This window comes from Benincasa hispida, chromosome 1, assembly GCF_027475165.1.
Source record: "Benincasa hispida cultivar pf3 chromosome 1, pf3_genome.v1.1, whole genome shotgun sequence".
Classification (NCBI taxonomy): domain Eukaryota; kingdom Viridiplantae; phylum Streptophyta; class Magnoliopsida; order Cucurbitales; family Cucurbitaceae; genus Benincasa; species Benincasa hispida.
The window spans coordinates 91,316,763-91,331,506 of record NC_143478.1 but is presented as its reverse complement, the minus strand read 5'-3'; the positions used below and the strand labels follow the sequence as shown (position 1 = coordinate 91,331,506).

The 14,744-nt window shown below is 38.4% G+C and overlaps 1 long non-coding RNA gene across 1 annotated transcript; it reads right to left on the bottom strand.

The window, feature by feature from the left end:
- Positions 1 to 13,635: 13,635 nt before the first annotated feature.
- Positions 13,636 to 14,471, bottom strand: LOC150038846 (uncharacterized). The gene is made up of 3 exons (XR_016527995.1): positions 14,326 to 14,471; positions 13,861 to 14,156; positions 13,636 to 13,756 (listed from the first exon to the last, which is right to left on the bottom strand). It is a non-coding gene; the product is annotated as an uncharacterized LOC150038846 (long non-coding RNA).
- Positions 14,472 to 14,744: the final 273 nt, after the last annotated feature.

The following is a 14,744-nucleotide window of genomic DNA, read 5'->3' as shown; positions in this document are numbered from 1 at the left end:
AATCTCAGGTCACTCCCCCTCCAGTCTTCATGATTCTTGTAGATGTAGTCCCATATTCTTTGCCTCATCATAAGTCGTGTCAAGCAAACCACCAGCTGCTGCCGCATTGGCAGCAGTCTGCGAAGCACGATTCAAACCGTGATAGAAAATTTCCATTTGAAGGTAATCTAGTAGCCCATTATGCGGACAATCTCGGACCAACCTTTTAAACCTCGCCCCAACATCGCTAAGCGATTCGTCCATATCTTGTTCAAAATTAGTAATAAGCTTTCTTCGTCTGCATTTTCAGTATGTGGAAAATACTTCTTCATAAACTTCTCCACCACCTGCTCTCAAGAAGTGATCTCTCCTGATTTGAGCGAATAAGCCCATTTCCTAGCCTGATCACAGAGAGAAAATGGGAACAACGTTAGTTGAACTTCTTCAGCCGAGATGTTCGGGAACACAAAAGTATTGCAGATTTCTATAAAACTTCGGAGGTGGGCGTGCAGATCCTCGCCACTCCTTCCTCCAAATTGACCTGTAGACTGGATCATCTGCAACATCATCGTTTTCATCTCAAATCTACTTCCGTCTAAGGCAGGCCTTAAGATTCTCGGAGAGAAATCATAGAGGTTTGGCAATGCATAGTTCCTAATGGGCCTATTGCGATCATTTGCCAACAAAATCGAATTTTCCATGACATTGTTGTTGTTTGGTGCTCCTCCTACACGCTGCTCCGCCATCTCTTCTTTATCGGATTGTGGTTTCTGTTGGCGGACTCTTAGTCTCCTTCGAAATGTTCTCTAAATCTCTGGGTCGTAGTTCGCTAGAGATTGAGAGTTCTGCAAAGAAATCACAAAAATGACTGTTAACAACTATTTTGTCGAAGTCCTCGGCAACGGTGCCAAAAAATTGATGCTTGAATTTTATGAAGTAGAATTATGGATGATATGCGTTGATGGATTGCGTTGTGCACTCAACTTTCCCTAGCGAAATTCAAGTACAAATTCCCCTAAGTTTCCTGGAAAGTCCAGAGTCGAACATAAGGACTTTTGAAAATAGTTATTATTTATGAAAACTTTGTGGTAACCAAGTAAATAATAAGTTTTGGGTATGTTGTTGCGTTGATGAAAAAGAAGTAAATAAAGGAGATGGATTTGAGAAAGATAGTTGCGTTGATAGATGCAATGAGTATGCAATGAACAAGTTGAGAAGGTCTTTTAGCTAGCGTTATTCGGGAATGCGTCAAACCTTGCGATCATGTTACAACCATGTACAACAAGTCATTTCCCAATGTAAATACGATGCTCCTAAGTCTAGGACGCATGTGTTGAATGCAAAGTGTCCATAGAGCTTATCCCTAAGTCTCTACTCTTATCCTATGCGTTGATGCAAAATGGATGAAAGCAAGGTGACTGCATACAATCATACCTTATTGCTAAGATGCATGTGGTGCATTAATAACAAATAGTGCTAATTCCTAAACACCTATCTCTCGTTTATGCGTTCTAATCTGGTTATTCCAAACCTAGATTCTGACCTGACCTTCTGAAGTCTAGATCCTGTCTTTAGACTACCCTCCCGAGTATCTCTAATAGACGAATGAAGCATATATAAACAAGATAATCGCGAGGATGAAGATTCCCTCGTTATGCTAGCTAACTACTTCTCAACCCATTCAACTAATTTAGCTACTCATGCTTAAATAACAGAGAGTGAACAGATATAGAGAAAGATATTCCATTCTTATTACTGAGTTGAATACAAAAGGACGATGGAAAGTAAAGGTAGAGAGCCTAGTTGCAATTCCTTCATGACCAAGGCTTTTTACACTGAATCTCTATTCTGATCTACAAATGTTCCCGCTTCCACAAGCGTTGCCCCTCTCTATGTCTTGGAGCTTCCGGTGTCTTCCCAAGATTGCCAGAACGATCTACCAGTACACCTTCTTTCTTGGGTCCGCCTTAAAATGGAAAAAATCTATGGACAGAAGCGTGAACTTGTAAAGGGATGAAGTAATTGACTGCTTAACCCCTTCTCTGAAGAATGCACTTGGTATTTATAAGACATCAAAGGTGAAAGGCGGCTTCTCTCTACCGGTTGTACAGATGGGACAGCTTTAATCCTCGACTGACGCGTCGGATAATTGTCACCGATAAAGCTGGATGTACTTTGTAAGCGTTATCGGTTGTCAACTTAATTTGGATCCGACTGCTGTCAGGTTTCTGTCCCATCGATCTTAATTATCCTTTCACCCAGATGCGCTCACCATATTGCGTTGACCAAGTTGCGGTGATTCTTCTTGGGCGAATGTTTGCGAGCACGATCAACGCAAAGTCTTGCGGTGAAGTTGTGCTCGACCAATGTGTTCCTATGATCGCAATCTCTGCATTGTGTTAACGCATATTCTGCACAAAAATGTAAAGATCAACTTCTCTAATGCATTGGGCGCATGCGACCACAATATTATAGAATTTATGCTTAATGGACGCAATTTAACACATTCTATCAACGTAATCCAACATTGTTTAAGAATTCAGCACTATGATAACGTGCATTTCTGCCCGTTATCATTCCAAAGCTCCAACAATATGTGAATAACTGACTAAACTCTTTAGTCACGGGATCCACCATCCGTTAAGTGTCAGACACTACACTAAAGACCGACAATTGAACTCTCCTTACTACAGATATATTATGTGTCCATCTTAACCAATCAGTAGTGCGACAACCCTTCACATATCACTCGTAAGTACAGCTGGCCAATAACCGTTATGCCCCTATAGTTACATCTGTCTCCTTAAGTACCACTTATCTCTCTAACGAACATATGTCATAGTCCTACTATGACTGAGTTTTCTTTTCCAAAGAGAAGTCGTGGTCACTATGTTCAAGCCCTGGAATCAGCCCTTAAGGGAGCAATCTCTCTACTTATCCCTGCTTCGGGAAATGAGTGAATTCTATCTTGTGGATTGAGTTCCCAGCTCCACCAGGTCTTATACAAACTCTTTGTATAGGACACCCTCGTTCCACGTCTCCACACGAATGGTTAGGATCTACCATCTGTAGTAGTTTACAATACTTGCAAACCTCTACAAAGCGAGCCGTATCCGTAATGTCACCAAGATCAGGTATCCTACCTTATTCCTTATACTACAGACCGATTTAGGTTATCACTTGAGGCATGATCCACTTGTATATCACATATACATGCTTAAGTTCACATAAGATAACCAATGAGTTTTGTTTATTGGATATGAGTAAATGCTAGTATTAAATAAAACTTATTTTATTCATTGAGCAATGTGTATCTTTAAACAACGAGACTCCGGGAGAATTAGGACACCAATCCCAACAATCTCCCACTTGTCCTAATGACTCGAGAGACTATGTACAATATACAATAAACTAGGGCATACCCTAGTATCATCTCCCACTTGCCCTAGACAAGATACCGCATGTCCCGCAGACCCAGACTGTCAAGGTGACCATCAAACACGTTAGCCGTGAGGGCCTTTGTGAAAGGATCAGCAACGTTGTATCTCGTACGGATCAAATCCTTAGCTCCATACACAAGCATGTAGACCCTCGTTCTACGAAGATACTTGAGGATCGTCTTGACCGATTCATCTTTGTCAACATCCTCCATTGCTTTCTTAAAAGATAATGGATCCTCGATCCCATCATTCGTAATGACGTTATGAGCTTCAGCCAAACCCATGTAGCGATCCAATGGGTTCATAACCCTCCCACTATGTCGAGGCAGTCTCCACTCTTGAGCTGGTTGACTAAACGTCTCGACCTCAACAACTTCTGTTGATCTGTCGATCTGTTCAATAACTTTTGTTGAACCCCAACAGTCTCAGTCTCACTTGAGATCTCACGTAAAACGAGCTTACTTCGTGGCTTATAATCCCTCATGTGATCTTCTTCCAAAAAGATAGCATTAGTGTAAACAAACACTTTATTCTCACGCAGATCATAGAAGTATCCTCCTCTCATTTTCTTGAGGTAGCCTACAAAGAGACAAACCGTCGAACATGGTTCCAACTTCTTTGGGCTAGTCACTAGCACATGTGCCAGACAGCCCCAAATCCTAAAGTGGCGTAAACTACCTTTACGACTCAATAGGTGTTTCAGAAACACTTTTTGAGGGAACGTTGTTCAGGATATAACATGCAGTATGCACTGCATAACCCCAAAACGAGTCTGGAAGATGAGCATAACTCATCATAGACCGAACCATGTCCAACAAGGTCCTGTTTCTTCTTTCTGATACACCATCCTGCTGAGGTGTACCTGGGGCCGAGAGTTGGGACGCAATCCCATGTTCTATCATATAGTTCTGGAATTGGAGGTCTATATACTCTCCACCACGATCAGATCGTAGTGTTTTTATCTTCTTACCTAATAAGTTTTCAACTTCAGCCTTATATTCTTCGAACTTGTCAAGAGCTTCAGACTTACGTTGCATTAGGAAGAGATACCCAAACCTTGAATAATCATCTATGAAAGAGATGAAATATTCATACCCACCTCGGGCTTTAACATTCATCGGACCACAGAGGTCTAAATGTACAAACTCCAAGGCTTTCTTAGCTCTATAACCTTTTCCAGTAAAAGATCGTTTGGTCATCTTGCCTTCGAGGCATGATTCACATATCGACAAGGAGTTTTCTTCTAAACTCTTTAGAAGTCCACTTTTCACCTTCTCAATCCTATTAAGGTTGATGTGACCAACCTTAGATGTCAAAGATGGGCGTTTTCCTTTGGAGAAACCTTTGATCTTTTAGCTGTTGTTGCCATACTGAACATTTTAGTGTTAAACAAGTCTTTTATGAATAATGACCTTAGTACATATAAGTTATTTTCCATTGAACCATAACCAATCTCACTTTATTCTCAGAAAAGGAGACAGTATAGACTTGTTCAATGAGACAAGAAATCGAGATTAAGTTCCTCTTAATATGAGGAACTACAAAAACATTATCCAGTGAAAGATAACATTTCTTGTCAAAAAATAACTTCGGCCTGCCTACAGCAACAGCTGAAACAACCTCATCATTACTGACTCGAAGAGTCATTTCTCCCTATGGCAACGTTTGCCAGAAACTGAATCCTTGATAAGAGGAACTGACATGATTGATAGCACCTGAATCAAGGATCCAGGCAGAATCATCATTCTTTACCAGACATGTCTCCAAGACCAATAAATCATATTTACTGTCTTGTCTCCTCTTTTGGAGAGTAGTAGGATCGAGGTCGTTTGCCATGAAATTCATTTCACACGATTCTTTCCACTATAAATAATCGGTCATTTTTAAAAGCTTTAAACGAAAATACTAATGAGTTGTTGAAAAGAAAAACACATTGACCTACGTTAAGTTTTAAGCAAATACCCATTGCAAAACAAAACAACATCCAATAAGGTTTTAGCAAAACTAACATGAACCTCGTGTGACATCTAGTTTCGCAATGACGCTTCAAAGGTTTAGGACAAAAGCCGTCGAAGGGAGGTCAGTCATCCCTCCTCTGAATTTAGAAGTTCTCAACCAGTCATTAATACCAGAACAACTCTTGTTCCTATAACGACAAGCCATCATTTATTTGGCCAAGAGATCATTAACTTACTTAACAATCTCCCGTGAGTGTGACTCGCCATTTTAAGCCCTAGAGGTCCGTCCCAAAAGGCCAATCCGAAGGGAAAAAATTCAATTAGGGCAAAACCTAAAGCGATCCTATCCATTTCTAGAGTTCACCTTGATATGAACCAACTACACAAAACCCATCCGAAGGAGGCCGCTCCAAAGGCGACACGATGGCATACAAAATGATCTCACGGTGTGAACCAATGATAGAGACCATAGGACGTGTTGATACACACCCTTCACCCACTTACTATAAATACTCTTTTCGTCCACCTTGATATTTACTCATGCAAACACCATCCGAAGGGGGATGCATCCTGGGCATCTCGAGGCCAAGTAGGAATCTCACGGTGTGAACATACAGATAGAAACGTGAGTCGAATCATAGACATATTTGATACGCCTCCTCCTTCCACTGAGTATTTTATAACCTAGTGTTTAACTTACTTAGAAAAAACATGGCTAAGGATTTTAACTAAGTGACTTTTAGGTATTCCCAAGAGTAACTTTTACCTTGGATAGTTGAACAACTTTTGATCATCATCCATTAAACTCTTTAACGGAGTCTTTGACCAAAACGTCGCATGCTTGTTGAAAATCTATCTAATTCACCTTCCCAAGTAGGGGTGTTACGTTTCCGTCAACCTAAGAACCCGAGCCTAGCTAGAACCCGCCTTAGACAAAAGGTCCCTTATAGATAGGTTTACAACAAATTTAATCTTTTATTCTAACCAATTTTATCCTATTAAATCGATTTTAAAAGATTAATCTAGGTTACTAAACTCTTTAGAACCACTTGAACTTATGTCTATCTCAATCCAATTTTAAAACCCTTTTAAAAACTTGAGTTCACCCTAAGTCCGCATGCAACTCTGAACTATTGATTTTAGGTCTGATTTCCTTTAGAACACTTATAAACGGAAACAACCACAATGTGAAGCTAACACATGCAAGGCATTTATAACGATTATAAACAGCCTAAGTGTCATGCTCAATGCATTGTCCATTCATTTCTCCTTCTTTTATATAACACTTATACAAAGCAGCAATGAAACAAGCAAAACATGCTTCCATTCACCCTTAGACTATAACACTTATAATAAAAGGATGATGCATGATAATACTCAATGCATGCAAAATATAACTCTTATATTTCATGATGCATGCGCATGCTTTCAAGTAATTCCTTCATGCAAGATTATAAAATTATAATACATGATGCATGATTAATTGCATAACCTAAGGTGGGTTTTTAACTATATGACAAACACTTTGGCATCTAAGTACCATACATCACATGTATAAGCAATAAGAGTTGATGAACCGAGTAAAATTGCCTTAAAAAACACAAAAAGGAAAGTTAACTATTACAAAGACAAGGAGTCTCCGGTTCAAAAAGGTGAACAGGGTCTTGAACCGCTCAGTAAAGCATCGCTTCTCCAACCATCCATCGTGTACTAAGCACCCCGCGATTGTCTACACGATAAACAAACTCTTTGCTCTATCAACGCTCCCAGAATTAAACGATTGTTTAGCATTTACTATACGATTGTCTAAAAAAATCCAAATGATCATTTAGTTATTACTACATGATCGTGTACCTTTACTAAGCGATGAAGCCTGAAGTACATGATCACGTAGCGTGCTCCGCACGACAGCCACCTTCTGCGATCGTCTAAGTGACTACGATGCTGCGAAGCACCATCGCCTAAGCAATCGCTTAGATAGCGTCTCTGTATCATATACGCACGATCGCATAGGTAGTAACTAAGCGATGAATCTTGCTAACTGCACGATCGTCTAGCGCACTCCTTCTACTAAACAACAAGCATTGCATGCTCCCACTACGATCGTCTACGTGCAGTGCCTTCGCGATTACGTAACCAACGCTATATGGTAAACGATTTACCCATTGCTTAGCATTAGCTAAACGATCGTTCAGAAAATGCTACACGATCATCTAAAAAAAATATCTAAACGATCGCTTAGTTAAATGTCAATGATAGTTTACCTGAGGCTACATGACCCGACCAACGCTTGGTCTTCTTCTTCGTTGAGAAGCGCATCACCATGCGCCGAAGCTTCATCACAAACTACTCGACGAACTCGAACTTTTCGAATTACAGACTCGATTTCAAAGTTAATTTCGCCTAAAAACACAGAGGCCCTTACAATTAACACTTTGTAATACTAAAAGATTTAACAAAAAAGGCAATTAAACCCGAAATGTTCATCATATTCATCCACAAATGCAGAAAACGGTTCACTGCAGATGTAGAAACCCACCGCAACTGTAAAAGTCGTTCGATTCAGATCTATAATTTGAAATATCAGAGAACCTGGCTCTAATACAAATTGAAGGAAATTGGAAACGAGATTTTCATGAGCAGCGGAACAAGACTATTCCAAATTACAATCATGAATTAACAAATCATTTATAGTCGACTTCAAACAAACGGTTCTGTGAATATTTCCAAAAATTACAGCATGAACAATACAAATGCATAAAGAGATAAACTCTACGAACATCGACAGAAATGTCTCCACGCTTCGATGTGAGACTCTGATCGAACAACAGCAACCACAAGCGCTCGATCTACACAACCGCAATACCGCACGAACACTTCGCGCTCGTCCTCAACGATCTCCTCGGTCACAAAATCCTCTGCAACACCACGAACGGCCTCCAGAAAACCTTGACGGTGTCGAGTTGAGTTTGACACCACCAACAAGGCGACCTTGGTATTCTCGGTGTGAGAATCCAGAGGGTGGGCTCTGTTCGGACTTGGTATGAGGTAGACGAATGGAGGAAACAATGATGGCATACACGATTGGGTAAGTGGGAGAAGGCATCGACCTATCGTATAGGTCGATGCCCAATCGTTTAGATAAAACTATGTGATCGTCTAGCAAAAGCTATGCGATCATTTAGCTCTATTGTCTAGCTCAGTCTATTGCCTACAGACTCTACACGATCGTTTACCTTGGGCCAACAATCGTCTAGCAAAGCTATGCGATCGTTTAGTGAACACTGCACAATTGTTTAGCTCGCACTTGCATAATCGTTTAGCTCGCACCTGCACAATCGTTTAGCTCACCCAGCTATCATTTAGTAAATCCGTATTTACTTGATGACCACCGTGAGTTTCTACACGCCGAGAGAAAACTCAAAAATCCTTTTCAACTTTTGTAAAAACTTCTTTTCAAAATAGGAAACCATTTTCCTTTTAAACTCATGGTTACCATGATCCAATAACCACCCACTACTTTGGTTATTTAAAAGAAAAAGTATTAATTATCCAATAATTAATATTATTTTAAACATAAATGATAACCAACTTATCATACTACATTTATAACCTATAGTTTTAATATTTCATCTCATGAAACATATAAACCATAGTTCTTTTTCTATTCCATGGTACTTAGTGTAAATCTCATTTACATCAATCCTCCACTAGATGTATCTTATACATCATACCGATTATATCATATATAATCAAAATACCTCTTGTCAATTTAAACATTTCAAATCAACACCAAGAAATGATCCTCAACAGAATCCAAGCTACCAAGAAGACCTCATGGATCTGTAGCTCCGAAGCTCTAACGGTACGTGAATAACTGACTAAACTCTTTATTCATGGGATCCACCATCCGTTAACTGTCAAGCACTCCACTAAAGACCGACAGCTGAACTCTTCTTACTACAGATATATTATGTGTCCATCTTAACCAATCAGCAATGCGACAACCCTTCACAGATCGCTCGTAAGTACAGCTGGGCCAATAACTGTTATGCCCCTGTAGTTACATCTATCTCCTTAAGTACCACTTATCCCTCTAATGAACATAAGTCATAATCCTACTATGACTGAGCCTTCTCTTCTAAAAAGAAGTTATGGCCACTATGTTCAAGCCCTGGAATCAACTTTTAAGGGAGCAATCTCTCTACTTATCCCTGCTTCGGGAAATGAGTGAATTCCATCTTTTGGATTGAGTTCCCAGCTCCCAAATCTAACGAGTCCCCAAAAAGGTAGGCATGTTGAGTTGGCAATCTGGCCACTCTCACCCATACTAATCAAAGGACCACCCTCAAAGGTAGGAGTTCCCAAAACACTCAGGATTGAGGTCATGTCACCTATGGTCGTTTAGGTGAGATGCAAGCCTCTAGTATCAACGACGTTATATACAGAGTCTAGTCATCTTCTGGTCTAGGTCTTATACAAACTCTTTGCATATGACACCCTTGCTCCACGTCTCCACACAAATGGTCAGGATCTACCATCTGTAGTAGTTTACAAACACTTACAAACTTCTATAATGCTGGCCGTATCCGTGGTGTCACCAGGATCAGGTATCCCACCTTAATCCTTATTCTACAGAACGATTTAGGTTATCACTTAAGGCATGATCCACTTGTATATCACATATACATGCTTAAGTTCACATAAGATAACCAAGGAGCTTTGTTTATTGGATATGAGTAAATGCTAGAATTAAATAACACTTATTTTATTCATTGAACAATGTGTATCTTTACAAAACAACGAGGCTCCGGGAGAATTAGGACATCAATCTCAACATAAGGAAGAAAGAGTTTGTCTGTGACCGTATTGTGAAATTGGAGCGGAACACGAAGAATTGATCTTCAAGGATTAATGAATTCTTCACCCTTTGATTCCTCTGTTTTTCTATACAGCATACTTAATTAGGAATTTATATTCTGTATTTTGTCCTCTATAATTTTCACATTATGTACAATTAAATTGGGACTTCAATTCATTTCTACTATGGGTGTTGGCACATCCTTTCGGTCTCCTCATACATGTTTAAGTTATAGTAGATAACTTAAGGTCTTAATTTATTGGTTTTGGGTTAATGCATCTAAATGTGGAATAAAATACCTCTTATTTTATTAGATAAATAAATTATCTATACAAATATAATTACAAACTACAAGACCATGAGATTTAAAGTATCAACCCCAACAATCTCCCATTTGTCCTAAAGCTAGTGGGGTCTACATCATAGAAGTACAAAAGAGTACAAAAAAAAAAAACTAGGGCATACAATATGCACCCAGTAGACTCTCTCACTTGCCCTAGACTTGATGAGGCGTGCTCGTAGACCCATACTTTTCAGGTGACCCTTAAACACCTTAATCGTGAGGGACTTTGACAGATAAACAACGTTGTGCTCCAAAGCGATCTTCATGACGATTACGTCCCCTTGATACACAATCTCCCAAATGAGGTGATATTTATGCTCTATGTGCTTTCCACGCTTGTGGCTCCTAGGCTCCCTAAAATTAGCCACAACACTACTATTATCACAATAAAGGGTGATGGGCTTTGACATGTCTAGAACAACTTCTAGATCAGTAAAGAATTTCACGAGCCATACAGTCTCCTTGGAAACTTCACAAGTCGCTACATATTCTACCTCCATGGTGGAATCAGTGATGCAACCTTGTTTGATGCTTCTTCAGACTACAGGTCCTCTATTAAGAGAATATTGATTCTAAAGTGGATTTCCTAGAATCCTTATGGGTCTAAGGATTTGATCCTTAGACCCATACACAAGCATATAGTCGTTCATTCTCTTAAGATAGTTGAGGATGGTTTTAACAGTTGTCCAGTAATCTAATCCTGGATTTGACTAATATATACGGACTATCCCCATTACATAACAAATATCAGATCTAGTACATAACATGCATACATCAAGGTGCTAAACATCGATGTATAGGGGATCTGTCTCATCTCCTAAACTTCTTGAGGTGTCTTGGGACATTGTTTTTTAGACAAGACAACTTCATGCCTGAAAGGTAGAAAACCTCTCTTGGAGATTTGCATCAAATACTTGACAAGCATCTTGTCAATGTACGATGCCTGAAGTAAGGCTAATGACTTGTTATTACGATCCCTAAAGATCTAAATGCCCAAAACAAACTTCGCCTCCCCCAAATCTTTCATTTGGAATTGGCCTGCCAACCACCATTTTATATCACTCAGTAGACCTACATAATTCCCAATGAGTAGGATATCATCTACATATAACACTAAGAAAGCAACTGAACTATTGATGATTTTCTTGTAAACATGAGGCTCATCAACATTTTGATCAAAACCATAAGATTTGATCGCAATATCAAACCTTGTATTCCATGATAAAGAAGTTTGTTTCAGTTTATAAATAGACCAATTAAGCTTGAAAACCTTTTGCTCTTGACCTTAGGTTATGAATCCCTCTAGCTATTATATATAGATGGTCTTCTCAAGATTGCCATTCAGAAAGGCAATCTTGGATGTTCATTTGCCAAATCTCATAGTCATAATATGTGACAATGGACAGGAGTATTCCGATAGACTTTATTATGGCAATAGGTGAGAAAGTCTCCTGATAGTCAATTCCTTCAACCTAAGTATAATCTTTTGCCATCAGCCAAGCTTTAAAGGTTTGCACCTTACCATCTACACCTTTTTTTCTCTTATAGATCCATTTGTAACCTATAGGTCTTAATCCATCAAGTTGATCTATAAGATCTCAGACTGAATTAAAGTACATAAACTCCATTTCGAGATCTATAGCTTTGATCCATTCATCTTTATTTACATCCACCATTACCTATTTATAAGATAATAGATCCTCAATGTCGCCATCAGAGGGTTTCTGTTAAACCCATATAACGAATAGATAGGTTCACAATCCTGCCACTACATTGAGGTTCCCTCAACGGTTGAGGTAGATGTGAACTACTAGATGAATCAACATCAACAACTCTTGTTGATGTACTAGGCTCTTCTACAACTCTTGTTGAAGGTTCAATAGTTACGTTGGAAAGTTCAGTTAATATAATCTTAAAGTGCAGTTTGTACTCCCTGATGTGGTTCTCTTCTAAAAATGTAGTGTTTGTCGACACAAACACTTTATTATCTTTAGGATCGTAGAAGTAACCACCTCTCGTTCCTATGGGGTAGCCTACAAATAGGTATTTTTGAACGAGAATCCATCTTCTTAGGATTAGCCTCAAGCATATGTACTGGAAAACTTTAGATCCCGAAATGGCGTAAACTACCTTTACAAACATTCCATGATTCTAAAAGTATTTCATAAATACTTTTGGATGGAACATAGTTCAAAATATAAGCTGCAGCCTGTACAACATAATCTTAAAATGAATCAGGCAAATGAGTGTAAGTCATCATAGACGAAACCATGTCCAACAAGGTCTGATTTCTCCTTTCTTTCTGATACACCATTATGCTGAGGTGTACTAGGTACTGAGAGTTGGGATACAATTTCATGTTCTATCAAATAGTCTTGAAATTTTAAATCCATATACTTTCCACCTCGATCAGTTTGAAGTGTCTTTATTGTTTTACCCAATGTATTTTCAACTCTAGCCTTGTACTCCTTGAACATTTCAAAGGTTTCAGACTTATGTTGCATTAGGTAAATATACTCGTACCTTGAATTATCATTTGCAAAGGTGTTGAAATATTCAAACCCTCCTCTTGCCTTAACATTCATAGGACCACATAGGTTCAAATGTACAAGCTTTAATGGTTCTTTGGCTCTGTGGCCTTTTCTAGTAAAAGGTCTCTCGGTCATTTTTCCTTCAAAGCATGACTCACATATTGATAAAGAAATTTTTTCTAACTCGCTTAGAAGTGCATTCTTACCAATTTCTCAATCCTATTGAGATTTATGTGACCTAATATTAGGTGCCAAAGTCAGGCATTTTCTTTAGGAGAAACTTTTTGCCTTTTATTTTGAGTTATAGTGGTTTTGAACATTTCAGTATAAAGGAGGGCCTTAGATGCTAATAGCTTTAGCACACAAAGGTTAACTTTGAGGTTCGTAGAAAAAATTTGAAAACCATGCTTGTAAATAAACACTTTATTTACAATAAAATTTAAATTATAATTTTGTTCTAATAAACATTTTACAGAAATTAAATTCCTTTTTAAATCAGGAACTATATATACATTTTCTAACAGTAAATAAGATTTTTGTAAAATTAAACGAAGTCCTCCCACTACCGCAATCGAGACGACGTGTCCAGTTCCAACCCGCATCATCATTTCTTCAATCTCCAACTGCCGCAAAGAACGAATTCCCTAAAAAAAATAACAAACATGATCAGTGGCACTTGAATCTATTATCCAAACGGAATTATCATTCTCCACTAAACAAGTTTCTAATACAAATAAATCATATTTACCTTGTTTGGACTTCTTCTTTTCTATCAAATACTTGGGACAATTCCTTTTCTAGTGTCAATTCTGGTTGGAATGGAAAAAAAAAATCTCTTTGCAACCTTAGCCTTCTTGCCCTTTTGGGCAGTAACGGGGTCAGCTTTCCCTTGACTTCCCTTTTTCTTCTTCCAATTTTTGGTGCCGAAAAAAAAAAAGATGCAGACTTTGTCCCAGAGGTTGAACCCCAATAGAACTTCTTGAAGGACGAGGCGACATTTGTCTCACCTTTCTGCTCCTTGACTTTCATCAAGGACTGACATGTCTGTGAAGGGATCGAATCCCAAGTAGAAGCATGTGAACGCCTTATATTTATAAATCCAATTTTTAAAGAAACAAAAACAGTCAAATAAAACATGTAATTTTAAGACAAACATTCAAAAAAAAACATAGGCATGCTTGAAAAAGAAAAAATAGGAAAAATCACAACTTACCTTTGTTGATTCCTCTAGTTTTCTTCTTCCAACGTTGTTAATAATCTTGAACTTCTCCAATGTAGAAGGGCATCACCAATGAGGTTACCTTGCTATTCTCTAGGATTCAAAGAACTTGGAAGTGTATCCTCCAAGAACTTTGAGGAGGAAAATAATAGAGAATTCTAGAGTGAAGTTAAAGAGAAGGTGGAGGCTAGATTTTTTTGTGTGATATCAAAAACCTCACCTAAAATGGCTATAAGGATGTATTTATGCCCTTATTGCTAATTAATTAAATAACCCTTATTAAATTAATTGACATATTAATTAACTAACCATATATTAAATCCTATTTAATTTACATTTAATTAATCATCATAATATCATATATTTATGCTAACCTCCAATCTTCATTATTTCTTAATCAATTAATCAACCAT